The 12,707-nt window shown below is 41.3% G+C and overlaps 1 protein-coding gene across 1 annotated transcript in view; it reads left to right on the forward strand.

The window, feature by feature from the left end:
• Window positions 1–12,707, forward strand: part of LOC112221596 — a 96,069-nt gene that overhangs the window by 62,722 nt on the left and 20,640 nt on the right. The gene's annotated exons all lie outside the window — the stretch shown is intronic.

Below are 12,707 nucleotides of genomic sequence, written 5' to 3' on the forward strand. Positions count from 1 at the left end.
CTTTACCAGCTGCTGTCAAGCAGGCAAGAATAAATATGTACTTCCGAGTCACGGTTTTTGGACTCATTTAGAATAAGAGTCCCGTCCTGTATACTTTTGTAAATTAAAAATTAAGGTGAAAATTATGGAAATGTACACATCGATACATTTTACACTTGTTATCATACAAATAATAAAAGTATTTATTTGCGATATTATGTAATTTATTTTTTCAAACCTAAATGGTCAACATTGTTTTGTGTGTACTCCTACCATTTATTGCACCATACACAATGTTCTGTACTTTGTGTTGGAGTTAAAGATGTATCCATCCTATTCCGAAGCTCTTCTAGTTTCCAAATCCACAGAATTTACATCAAGAGGAGCATCCCTACTCATTCTGCTGCCCTTAAAGAGTGGCCTATCAGCCTAAATCCCAAAGTTTTTTTTCATATTGGACATAAATATTGCACTGTAAACAATATTATGTATGTTGTGTCGCAGCAAAATGGTGGTCAATTCTACTCAAAGCACTTCTGGTTTCCAAATCCAGAGTTTACACCTAGAGGAGCGTGGCTGCTCACTGGATCTCTTCTGAATCGGAGTCTTGAGATACCAGTGGTTCTGAGGTCACACCTGAAGATTCCTCATTCTCATCTCTACTACCTGGTAACTGTGTGATCCAATCTCGAGTTCTTCCTTCAGAGTCCACAAGCTACTCATCAGGTAAAGATTTCTCGCTCTCTCTTTCAGAAATGGAATACATTCTCTCTTCCGCAGATAGGTCTGCTCCTCTTTCCTTTTTGTGATCTGATTCTCCCTGTGTGACACCTTTTACCGACATGTCACACTCCATTCTAGATAGTGAATCTTGACTCTCTTCTTCAGGAAAGGAACTCCCTTGTCTCACTTTTGATACTGAATCCATCATCACATTGTGAGCACCGGAACCTGGAGTCAGGGCAACAGACATGGATGAAGAGAGGCCAGAAACTGCACTTTCATCGTCTACTGGGAAGAAGTTGACCAACATGGTCAGGTTCTGATTAACTACTTTTTCCATTCCAGTGGCTATATTACATATTATGTATGTGTGAGTGCCTGGATTCTTGTCCGCAGTGTATATTGTCGATTCCCATCGATCTGCCACCTTCCTCTTGCCTTCGTTTTTCTTGTTTGCCTACAGTACCTGATCGTTGACTTCTATGGTGGGACCCTTGACCTTTCTGTTATAAATCTGTTTGTCGGTTCTGTTCTTCTTCAGCATGTTCCTGCGCCATAGTATCATAGCATCCACCATAGCATCCTTCAGATCATTGGAGAGCGACACCACATACATATCGTGACTCGTAACAGCTGGATCGTTCAGAGTGTTTCTGAAAAGCACATCTACTGGCAGACAAGGGATCCTTCCATACATCAGGTAGAAGGGGGCGTACTCTATCATCTCATCGGTGGTGCAATTGTACATGAACGTCAATGTCTGCAGGTGTCTCGGTCAGTGTTGCTTGGTGTTAGATGCTACTGCTCTGATCATGTTGCCAAGTGTCTGATTGAAACGTTCAACACTGCTATTCCCCATCGGGTGATAGTGTCGTGTGTGACTTTCTCAAACCAGAAACTTTGAGTAACTCACTGATCAACTGCCTCTCGAAACTTTCCCCTTGGTCACTATGAATTCTCTCAGGAAATCAATACACACAGAAGTATCGGTCCCACAGGATTCTTCCCACCTGCTTAGCTGATTGGTTTCTGCAGGCAAACACTTGAGCCATTCTTGTAAAGTGATCTGTTATCACTAGTACATCAATGGACTTGTTGCTTGAATCTTCAGCAGACCAGAAATCGATACAAACCAGTTGTAGTGGCCTAGTCGAAGTGATACTTTCCAGTGGAGCCCTGCCCCCAGGCTCAACTGTCTTGCTGACGATGCAACGGTGGCAACCATGGACATAATCCCTAACATCTCTGTCAAGGTGCAGCCAGAATAATCTCTGTCTAGCTAAGCTAAGGCTTCTGAACTGACCCTTATGACCCGCATGATCAAGAACTCCCTTCAGGACTTCTGCTTTGAGAGACCCAGGAACTACGTACTGGAACTGCCCGTCTTTGATATCTTGTGAGACTCTGTACAGTATGTCATTACTGACAACAAGCTTCTCCCAACTCTTCAAGTGTCTGATGACTGTAACTGTTTCTCTTGCTCTTTCTCTTCTAGAAGGCCTGTGTTGTCTCTCCACATAGAATAGCACACGAGACAGGGTCCTGTCATTGAGTTGCTCATCATGAAGCTCCTCAGAGTAGGAAGGTAAGGTGTCTTGACCAGGAGATATCAGTCGAGGTAAATGATGCACGTGTTCTAGCTCCTGTTTCCCGTTTGTCATGTGACACCTCATCCACTGCCAAGGACTGAGAACACATGTTGACAGGTGTGTAAGTTCTCTGTGAGCTTACACAGTTGGGGCTGCCTTTGAGATCACTGGACCACCTGAAGGCATCTTGGACTGAAGCGTTTGACACTGCTTGAACGTCGTTAATGAGGTTTTCGTAGGGCTCATCAGCTAAATCTGCTGCTTTGTTGAGCCTGGTCCAGTTGTCTACTGAGTCCTCCCTCAGTTTGGGCTTGGTAGAGTAGAAATCTTCAAGCGGGAGACATGATGACGTGTCACTAAAATACTGCAGGAGGATATGATAGATTAGATCTGGGTTCTGTTTCACATCCAACGACTCCTCACCCCACAAGTCTATCTTCACTGCAACCCTAGCTTTTCCCATCAACCTGCTCATGATCTCTTCCACTTGATCAGGCACCTCACATCTTTGCCTTTTCAAATAGTCTGTTGTCATATCAACCCACTCTTGAATTGTGTACTTGTCAGAGCTGTCACCCCTGAACACTCTGGGTTCTTTCTCAGACTTGACATGGACTGTCACGTGCAACTGCCTGTCTTACTGAATCAGATGCTGACGTTTCTCTTTGTGGGGTACTGTGGAGCTCACCACTCGTATCTATGGCTCCTGCTGACATCAATCTGGCTACTTTGGAGTCACCTAACTGGCTCACCATGTCAGTAAGGTGTGGTATGGCATCTGTATCGCTACTGGGTGTGGACGTGTGTGAACCTCCTCTCAAAAACGGACTCATAGGTGAACAACCTGGGCTCTGACCTTGCCGCGCTCCTACGCCCAATTTTTCAGTTTTTGATTTGTTAAAAAAGTTTGAAATATCCAATAAATGTCGTTCCACTTCATGATTGTGTCCCACTTGTTGTTGATTCTTCACAAAAAAATACAGTTTTATATCTTTATGTTTGAAGCCTGAAATGTGGCAAAAGGTTGCAAAGTTCAAGGGGGCCGAATACTTTCGCAAGGCACTGTATATAAATTCCCACTGTGCCCATGATATAAATTCCCACTGTGCCCATGATAAAATACAATGTGAATTGTGTTGTGATACTGAATGAAACTGAAGAGATGCACTCAGACCAGCCTTTGTGATTGAACTTACATTAACGGCATTACTTTAGTTCGCTGCTTTGAGCAAAACTTGAGTCAGTGGAGGCTCCTCAGAGGAGGAAGGGGAGGACCATCCTCCTCACTGAAATTCATAAAAATAGTGAAACATTAAAAAAGTTGTCCTTTTTAGATCATCTATGCTAAATATATTCACTTCACCAAATACTTGACGAAAACAGACTGTTTTGCAATGAAGGTCTACGGTAGCCTCAACAGCACGCTGTAGGTTAGAACCAGGGCGTAGCCGGGGGACAGCTAGTTTCCGTCCTCCTCTGGGTACATTGACTTCAATCCAAAACGAAGGAATCTTGTGGTTTTCACCCCCTTCCATAGACTTACACAGTAATGACAAGTTCCGCAGGACATCCTCACACCTATCAGAGCTCTTGCAGAATGAACTGACATGTTGTCCACCCAATCAAAGGATCAGAGAATGAATCTAGTATTGAAAGCATAAGCTACAGCTAATTAGTACTGCAGTACATAACATGGTGAGTAGTTGACTCAAAGAGGGAGAAAGACAATAGTTGAACAGTTTTGAACAAATACATTTCTTCAAAAATTAAGGAGAAGCAAAAGAGAGCTAGCTAGCTATATTTCATTTTTTTATTTTACTTACATAGCTAGCCAATGCAGCTAGCTAGCCTACTCAAACAACCGGCTCAAAAGGAGATGGATGCTATGTTACCTAGCTGGCTATGGTTTTCCAAACTGGAACTCTTCTAAGTCAATATAAGCTTTTAGTTGTATTAATATATTGCCACCTGGGCCCCCTGGTGTAACTGCTAAACTGCTTGCTAACTGTACAGTGCACTGTATGATTGTAGTGGGTTTACTAAAGCGTTAGTTCTAACAGCTATGTTGTCTTGACGTTAGCTAATATGGTGACGACGATGTTGGCTGTGTGTAGTGGTTATGAAATGGTTTGGCTTGGAAAGTTTTTTTATCTCCTGGTCACAGACAGCTGATGTGTTGTGCCCTGAATGTACCCAGACCCTGTGACCCAAAGCCCTTACTCCTGCACATCCATCCTTGTAGCCATTTTGAATGCCTTGGTGCCCTCCTCTTCGTTATGTGTCCCACTTTACAGACAACACCCCATCCAACGACTGAAGACCCTTTTTAGCAGCGATGGAGTAACGCGATTGGCCCTAACCACTACTCCGTAATTGCTGGCCGTCAACCTCCCTCTCCTCATGGTGTGCCTGTTGGGGTTGGTGTGCTGTCCAACTGTTGCCTGCCATATAACTTCTTGAAATGTGCTATATAAATAAAGGTTGATTTGATTGATGACATTACAGCTGTAGAATATATAATAAACTGTCATTTTCACGAGGACAAGTGCACTTTTTTACAAACTATTCATTGATAACTTGGGATTTTATCACTTCACATATCGATCATATAGTGGGAAGGATCCTACAAATCAAGAATGAATAAATACTCAGAATAAATAAAGAATAAATAAATACTGTGCCTTTTGAAGATTTGTCTCTGGTCATGAAACTACAATACAGGCTGGATGTCTCAGTCAATTCTGAATGTCAATAGATTTTTTGATTTTAGAACTAAGTTATAAAACATCTAAGTCTGGTATCCGGGGTAGTCTGGTTAATGATTATATAATTGATTAAGTGACTCTTGACAGCTGTATAGAACGCATTGTATTGCTAAGATGCTCAAAAGTAAAACAAAAATATTTTTTTAATCTACTGCTCTGCTAACTAGCTAGATAAAGTGTAGCCAGTGACTAGATAAGACAGAGAAAGGGGACTTAAGAAGTTCAACACTTTATTCATTTCAATAGAGCACATGGATTCATCATGGATTGGGCACAGAAGGTCTCTGATCGCACTGGTGAACGGTAGCTGACAGTGTTGGCTAGAGATGACCTGCAGGAGCTTCCTGTTGGAATTTGTAGTCTTGCTAAGGTCTTCTCTGTTGCTAATTAGCATTTCAAATTTTTTGAAAGTAAATTGTGGCTAATATATTGATATAACTCACCTAGTCTGAGAGAATTACACTATATATACAAAAGTATGTGGACACCCCTTTAAATTAGCAGCACAAGCCCCTCGCCAAGCAGGAGATGGAGTCCTGAACTACTTAGACCAGTGGTCACCAACCGGTAAATCGCGATCCTCATAGCATTCCTAGTTCATCACCAAACATTTCTATTTATGATTTGATTTGATTTTGATTATAGAAAAGCCAATGATAAATACTTACTGTTTTTTATAAGTGCAAGCACTTCATGTTGCTCTGTTGGCGGTAGCTGCACTTGATTCAGAAGCCCTGTGCACCGGGTAAGCAAAATGTTCACATTTTTAACCATTTTAATTTGTCTGACAAAACAAACTCCGCTCACCCGGCAGGCATGGAGACCTGTGGCTAAATCGAGTGTGCCTACTGCGCCAATCGGATAGCTCAAATCACCGTGCCTACCATTTCCACAAAGTTTGATACTAACCTATGTGAGATTTCATAACTTTTAAAATCTTGACCAGAGAGAGACTCAAAAAGAATACAGCAAAGAGCTGCTTTTTTTGAGTGAGTTCATGTCTAAGTTTTTAATTCAGCAGTGTCATCACTTTTATTTAACACTATTACACTTTTTTTAAGCACCATGACCATCAGTTAAAAGCTAATTATTTGCAAATAATTTCCTTTTATGCTCAGCTGTGCCTCAGCTACACCAACTGATCTATTTTATCAAAGCTCAAGTTTTGAAATATAATATGGTCTGAGAAAAACAATATTGGTAGGCGAGGCATATAGCCAATATGCTGTAATAATGTACAGTATTTGGCCTACTGCACAAATCACATTTTTATTAGGTTAATGTTACATTTTTGTGAGTTGATCTACACGCGATTCGGAAGGGCCATCGCCGATCTGTTCACATCGCAAGACTCATTGATGTCGATGCCCTTTCAGCTGGCCAAGGGGTCTTCTGTATGCGTTTTCAACAATTCCTTTGCTCCCTCAGGTCTTGAGGAAGATCAGTCCTGAGAGCTGTCAGTTCTACTTGTTGCTCCACATTGGCCACAGCATCACTAGTTTTCAGACCTTGTACAGCTGACAAACTCCCAAACATGGGAAGTCCGGCTTTGAGTGGACTTCCTCTCACAAGCGAATGGCAAACTTTGGAAAACCAAGCATACTGAAGTTGTTGTAATTCAGGCAGCCATGCCATTCTCTACACCAGGCCTGGGCAATTCCAGTCCTTGGGGGCCTGATTGGTGTCACACTTTTGCCCCAGCCCCCGCAGGATACGGCCCCCCAAGGCTCCTTCAAATCAAATCCAATTTATTTATATAGCCCTTCGTACATCAGCTGATATCTCAAAGTGCTGTACATAAACCCAGCCTAAAACCCCAAACAGCAAGCAATGCAGGTGTAGAAGCACGGTGGCTAGGAAAAACTCCCTAGAAGGCCAAAACCTAGGAAGAAACCTAGAGAGGAACCAGGCTATGTGGGGTGGCCAGTCCTCTTCTGGCTGTGCTGGGTGGAGATTATAACAGAACATGGCCAAGATGTTCAAATGTTCATAAATGACCAGCATGGTCCAATAATAATAAGGCAGAACAGTTGAAACTGGAGCAGCAGCACGGCCAGGTGGACTGGGGACAGCAAGGAGTCATCATGTCAGGTAGTCCTGAGGCATGGTCCTAGGGCTCAGGTCCTCCGAGAGAGAGAAAGAAAGAGAGAAAGAGAGAATTAGAGAGAGCACACTTAAATTCACACAGGACACCGAATAGGACAGGAGAAGTACTCCAGATATAACAAACTGACCCTACCCCCGACACATAAACTACTGCAGCATAAATACTGGAGGCTGAGACAGGAGGGGTCAGGAGACACTGTGGCCCCATCCGAGGACACCCCCGGACAAGGCCAAACAGGAAGGATATAACCCCACCCACTTTGCCAAAGCACAGCCCCCACACCACTAGAGGGATATCTTCAACCACCAACTTACCATCCTGAGACAAGGCTGAGTATAGCCCACAAAGATCTCCGCCACAGCACAACCCAAGGGGGGGGCGCCAACCCAGACAGGATGATCACATCAGTGACTCAACCCACTCAGGTGACGCACCCCTCCCAAGGACGGTATGAGAGAGCCCCAGTAAGCCAGTGACTCAGCCCCTGTAATAGGGTTAGAGGCAGAGAATCCCAGTGGAAAGAAGGGAACCGGCCAGGCAGAGACAGCAAGGGCGGTTCGTTGCTCCAGAGCCTTTCCGTTCACCTTCCCACTCCTGGGCCAGACTACACTCAATCATATGACCCACTGAAGAGATGAGTCTTCAGTAAAGACTTAAAGGTTGAGATCGAGTTTGCGTCTCTGACATGTGTAGGCAGACCGTTCCATAAAAATGGAGAAAGAAAGTTGGACAGAAAGTTTCTGATTTTTGCAATGTTACGTAGATGGAAAAAATCTGTCCTTGAAATGGTCTTGATATGTTCTTCAAAAGAGAGATCAGGGTCCAGAGTAACGCCGAGGTCCTTCACAGTTTTATTTGAGACGACTGTACAACCATTAAGATTAATTGTCAGATTCAACAGAAGATCTCTTGGTTTCTTGGAAGGCTAGCACAAGCATCTCTGTTTTGTCTGAGTTTAAAAGTAGAAAGTTTGCAGCCATCCACTTCCTTATGTCTGAAACACATGCTTCTATCGAGGGCAATTTTGGGGCTTCACCATGTTTAATTTAAATGTACAGCTGTGTGTCATCCACATAGCAGTGAAAGTTAACATTATGTTTTCGAATTACATCCCCAAGAGGTAAAATATATAGTGAAAACAATAGTGGTCCTAAAACAGAACCTTGAGGAACACCGAAATTTACAGTTGATTTGTCAGAGGACAAACCATTCACAGAGACAAACTGATATCTTTCCGACAGATAAGATCTAAACCAGGCCAGAACTTGTCCGTGTAGACCAATTTGGGTCAGACTGAAGCATTTCGTAAACATTGTTTGTCTTCAGGAAGGCAGTGAGTTGCTGCGCAACAGCCTTTTTCTAAAATTTTTGAGAGGAATGGAACATTCGATATAGGCCGATAGTTTTTTATATTTTCTGGGTCAAGGTTTGGCTTTTTCAAGAGAGGCTTTATGACTGCCACTTTTAGTGAGTTTGGTAAACATCCGGTGGATAGAGAGACGTTTATTATGTTCAACATAGCAGGGCCAAGCACAGGAAACATCTCTTTCAGTAGTTTAGTTGGAATAGGGTCCAGTATGCAGCTTGAAGGTTTAGCGGCCATGATTATTTTCATCATTGTGTCAAGAGATATAGTAGTAAAACACTTGAGCGTCTCTCTTGATCCTAGTCCAGAGTTGTGCAGACTCAGGACAACTGAGCTTTGAAGGAATACGCAGATTTAAAGAGGAGTCCGTAATTTGCTTTCTAATAATCATGATCTTTTCCTCAAAGAAGTTCATGAATTTATCACTGCGAAAGTGAAAGCCATCCTCTCTTAGGGGAATGCTGCTTTTTAGTTAGCTTTTCAGTATCAAAAAGGAATTTCGGATTGTTCTTATTTTCCTCAATTAAGTTAGAAAAATAGGATGATCGAGCAGCAGTAAGGGCTCTTCGGTACTGCACGGTACTGTCTTTCCAAGCTAGTCGGAAGACTTCCAGTTTGGTGTGGCGCCATTTCCGTTCCAATTTTCTGGAAGCTTGCTTCAGAGCTCGGGTATTTTCTGTGTACCAGGGAGCTAGTTTCTTATGAGAAATGTTTTTAGTTTTTGGGGTGCAACTGCATCTAGGGTATTGCGCAAGGTTAAATTGAGTTCCTCAGTTAGGTGGTTAACTGATTTTTGTCCTCTGGCGTCCTTGGGTAGACAGAGGGAATCTGGAAGGACATCAAGGAATCTTTGTGTTGTCTGTGAATTTATAGCACAACTTTTGATGATCCTTGGTTGGGGTCTGAGCAGATTATTTGTTGCAATTGCAAACGTAATAAAATGGTAGTCCGATAGTCCAGGATTATGAGGAAAAACATTAAGATCCATAACATTTATTCCATGGGACAAAACTAGGTCTAGAGTATGACTGTGACAGTGAGTGGGTCCAGAGACATGTTGGACAAAACCCACTGAGTCGATGATGGCTCCGAAAGCCTTTTGGAGTGGGTCTGTGGACATTTCCATGTGAATATTAAAGTCACCAAAGATTAGAATATTATCTGCTATGACTACAAGGTCCGATAGGAATTCAGGGAACTCAATGAGGAACGCTGTATATGGCCCAGGAGGCCTGTAAACAGTAGCTATAAAAAGTGATTGAGTAGGCTGCATAGATTTCTTGACTAGAAGCTCAAAAGACAAAAACTTTTTTTTTTTTTTTTGTAAATTGAAATTTGCTATCGTAAATGTTAGCAACACCTCCGCCTTTGCGGGATGCATGGGGGATATGGTCACTAGTGTAGCCAGGAGGTGAGGCCTCATTTAACACAATAAATTCATCAGGCTTAAGCCATGTTTCAGTCAGGCCAATCACATCAAGATTATGATCAGTGATTAGTTCATTGACTATAATTGCCTTTGAAGTAAGGGATCTAACATTAAGTAGCCCTATTTTGAGATGTGAGGTATCATGATCTCTTTCAATAATGACAGGAATGGAGGAGGTCTTTATCCTAGTGAGATTGCTAAGGCGAACACCGCCATGTTTACTTTTGCCCAAACTAAACATCAGTACCCTCATGGGAGTTAGACACCCTCATAGATGTCCTACGATCACCTATGAGCCCACCATTTGAGTTCCTGTCTTCACCTGAGCTATGTGAGCTCACAGTCAAGACTGCTATTCTGTTGGCTATTGTTTCAGCCAATCGTGTTAGAGAATTAGTGCCTGCAGAAAGTATTCATACCCCTGGACTTATTCCACATTTTGTTGTTACAGCCTCAATTCAAAATAGATTAAATATATGTCTCACCTATCTACACACAATACCCCGTAATGATAAAGTGAAAACGTGTTTTTAGAAATTTTTGCAAATGTATAAAAAATGAAATACAAAAATATCTAATTTACATAAGTATTTACACCCCTGAGTCAATACATAGAATCACAGTTGGCAGCAATTACAGCTGTCAGTCATTCTGGGTAAGTCTCTAAGAGCTTTACACACCTGGATTGTACACACCTGGATTGTAATTATTCTTAAAACGATTCTTCAGGCTCTGTCAAGTTGGCCCCAGACTGCTTCCTGCTGAGTGGCGCTGTATTACTGGGCTTGTTCGACATTGGTTGTTGATCATTGCTAGACAGCCGTTTTCAAGTCTTGCCATAGATTTTCAAACCAATTTGAGTTAAAACTAGGCCACTCAGGAACATTCAATGTTGTCTTGGTAAGCAACTCCAGTGTATATTTGGCCTTGTGTTTTAGGTTGTTATCCTGCTGAAAGGTGAATTTGTCTCCCAGTGTCTGTTAAAAAGCGAACTGAACCAGGTTTTCCTCTAATTTTGCTTGTGTTCAACTCTATTCTGCTTATTTTTATCCTAAAAAACTCCCTAGTTCTTTGCCAATGACAAGCATATCCATAACATGATGCAGCCACCATAATGCTTGAAAATATGAAGAATGGTACTCAGTGATGTGTTGCATTTGATTTTCCCCAAACTTACAGCTTTGTATTTAGGACGTAAAGTGAATTTCTTTGCCAAAGTTTTTTCTGTTTTACTTTAGTGCCTTATTGCAAACAGGATGCATGTTTTGGAATATTCTGTACAGGCTTCCTTCTTTTTACTCTGTCATGTAGGATAGTAGTATTGTTGATTTACTATACTGTTTTTGATCCATTGTCAGTTTTCTCCTATCAAAACCATTGAACTCTAACTGTTTTAAAGTCACTGTCATAGCGTTTGCTGTCATTAAATGCGAAGACTGTATATTATCAAATCAATTCTATATGTGTAATTGAATTACGCTATTCAACTAATCATGTAACTTTAACTAGGAAGTTGGGGCACCACGGGAAAATGTTTAACCTCTCTAGGGTATGTGGGACGCTAGCGTCCCACCTGGCCAACATCCAGTGAGATTGCAGAGCGCCAAATTCAAATACAGAAATACTCATTATAAAAATTCAGAAAAGATACAACTATTTTACATTGGTTTAAAGATGAACTTCTTGTGAATCCAACCACTGTGTCAGATTTCAAAAATGCTTTACGGCGAAAGCAAATCTTACGATTATTTGAGAACATAGCCCAGCAGCCAAATCATTACAAACAGTAACCAGCCAAGTATAAGAGTTACACAAGTCAGAAATAGAGATAAAATGAATCCCTTAGCTTTGATGATCTTCATATGGTGGCACTTAGAAGACATTCATTTATTCAATAAATGTTCCTTTTGTTCGATAAAGTCTCTCTTTATATCCGAAAACCTCAGTTTTGTTTGCTAATTTTCTTCGGTAATTCACAGGCTCAAAAGCAGTCACAACAGGCAGACAAAAGAAAATCTAATTGTATCCGTAAATTCATAGAAACATGTCAAACGATCTTTATATTCAATCCTCAGATTGTTTTTAGCCTAAATAATCTATAATATTTCAACCGGACAAAAACGTTGTCAATATAAAAGGTAAACAAGAAAGGCACTCTCTCTGTTCGCGCGCATGAAAAAGCTCTGTGACACGGCAGGGGCCACTCATTCAGACTGCTCCCTCATTTTTCAGAATACAAGCCTGAAACAATTTCTAAAGACTGTTGACATCTAGTGGAAGGCATATGAACTGCAATTTGAGTCCTAAATCAATGGATACTGTAATAGAAAACTACAAAAACAATTCCTACTTCCTGAATTAATTTTTCTCAGGTTTTTGCCTGCCAAATCAGTTCTGTTATACTAACAGATATTATTTTAACTGTTTTGGAAACTTTAGAGTGTTTTCTATCCAAATTTACGAATTATATGCATATTCTATCTTCTGGGCCTGAGTAGAAAGCTGTTTAATTTGGGTATGCTTTTCATCCAAAATTCCAAATGCTGCCCCCTACCCTAGAGAATTTCAAGTCTCTTATTCCCGAATTAACTTTTCAGATATTTTCATAGCTTATCAATTAGTCACTTATTAATGCATTATTACCTCATCAGTCATATTCTGAATGTTGCAAACACTTGGTTATATGCACAAACCCTAGCATAGATCATGAGTCAGTGATAAACAAATTGGCTTAATTATTTATTTACTA

The sequence above is a fragment of the Oncorhynchus tshawytscha genome, linkage group LG22 (genome assembly GCF_018296145.1).
Source record: "Oncorhynchus tshawytscha isolate Ot180627B linkage group LG22, Otsh_v2.0, whole genome shotgun sequence".
NCBI lineage: Eukaryota > Metazoa > Chordata > Actinopteri > Salmoniformes > Salmonidae > Oncorhynchus > Oncorhynchus tshawytscha.